Genomic DNA, 1,362 nt, shown 5'->3' with positions numbered 1-1,362 from the left:
CTACATCCCTGCTGTTGAAGTCGCAGTTGAGGTAGACAGTTATAACCACTAAGATCACTATGCAGCTCAGGTCAGCAATAACCAAATGTGCGTTACCCTCTGGCAGTTGGGGTTTTAATCGGCCTGTGCAGTGGAGTTGCATGACTCCCATTGCAAGAGAGTGCTGAGCAGGACCTCATCCCTTGCCTTCCTCCTGCTCTCTGTGTTCCTGGCAATGACCTTCTCCTTGAATTCAGCCATTGGTGCAGGTTGTCCTGGTGCTTAGAAGTGACAAAACCACCTTATTCTCCATGCAGGCGTGAGCAGTGCGATGGCCAAGCTGACCACTGCCAGTACCATGGTATTCCTTTTGTTTTAAAGGAGTGAGTTGCCTGCTATGGATTAGTTTTCTCTGATTTGGGTCTTTATGGAAATGGTCACACTGTTGAAACAGAAATATTCCGAGATTGAAAGTTGGTTGTAGAACCTCTGTCTTCAGAGAGGCTCCGACTCGGCTGGATGGGTCCTGGCAGTGTCTCAGCTCGCTGGGCCTGCTTTGGGCACAGGGCTGGACCAAACATCTCCAGAGAGCCCTTCTGAAGCATGAGATCCTGTGGCAACCCCCCTAAAACCAGCAGCTCCTTTTGGGAGGTGAAAAATAGTATCAACAAACTTAAAATACTTAAAAATAGTCCCTTTTTTAATTATTATTTTTATTTTATGTACAAAATATATAACACAATAATTGAGTTTGTTTGATTTTTGGAACTTTCTGCTCCTGTGGCTGAACAGAATAACGTGTCCACTTCACCTCCTCTAGCACCCAGGAAACAGCTGAGTTAATCCTTAGGAGGAAATGTCCTGTTGTGAAATGCTGAAAGTAGGTGGATTCGCCTCTGCCTTTATGTGAGTTTGGCATTCAAGATGGCCCTATGCAATCCTAACACTTCTAGTGTGTGTATATGCACTGATCACTTGTTTTTAGTAGAACTCATTTTGGCTTGGTTTGGTTTAGACTGTTTCAGCAATCGTATTCATCTTGCTGAACCACAGTCAGTGATCTTCCATCTTACAGAACCTTTGGCACATGCATTTCCTCCTTTCTAGATCTGTTGGGGTTTGGGTGAGTCTGTTGCTTGCTGCAGTTGTTAGGGAAAGGTGCTGTGTCTTAATCCAGCATGGAGGATTTACAGGAAATTTATGCTTAAAACAAGAAATCCATAATAAATACTTCCATAATCCACAACAAATGCTTCATGCAGGCCCCCAGGCAATGTGTCCTGATTGGAAAAGCAAAAAAGGTTTAGCTTCAGTTCTGACTCTCAGTAACTCCTGTGGCCCTGGTCCATTTTAACGTGTCTTGCTCACATCTTCGTGGATCAC

Source organism: Nestor notabilis, unplaced genomic scaffold, assembly GCF_000696875.1.
Source record: "Nestor notabilis isolate BGI_N333 unplaced genomic scaffold, ASM69687v1 scaffold1628, whole genome shotgun sequence".
NCBI classification, from domain to species: Eukaryota; Metazoa; Chordata; class Aves; order Psittaciformes; family Psittacidae; genus Nestor; species Nestor notabilis.
Note: the sequence above shows the minus strand (reverse complement) of the source record.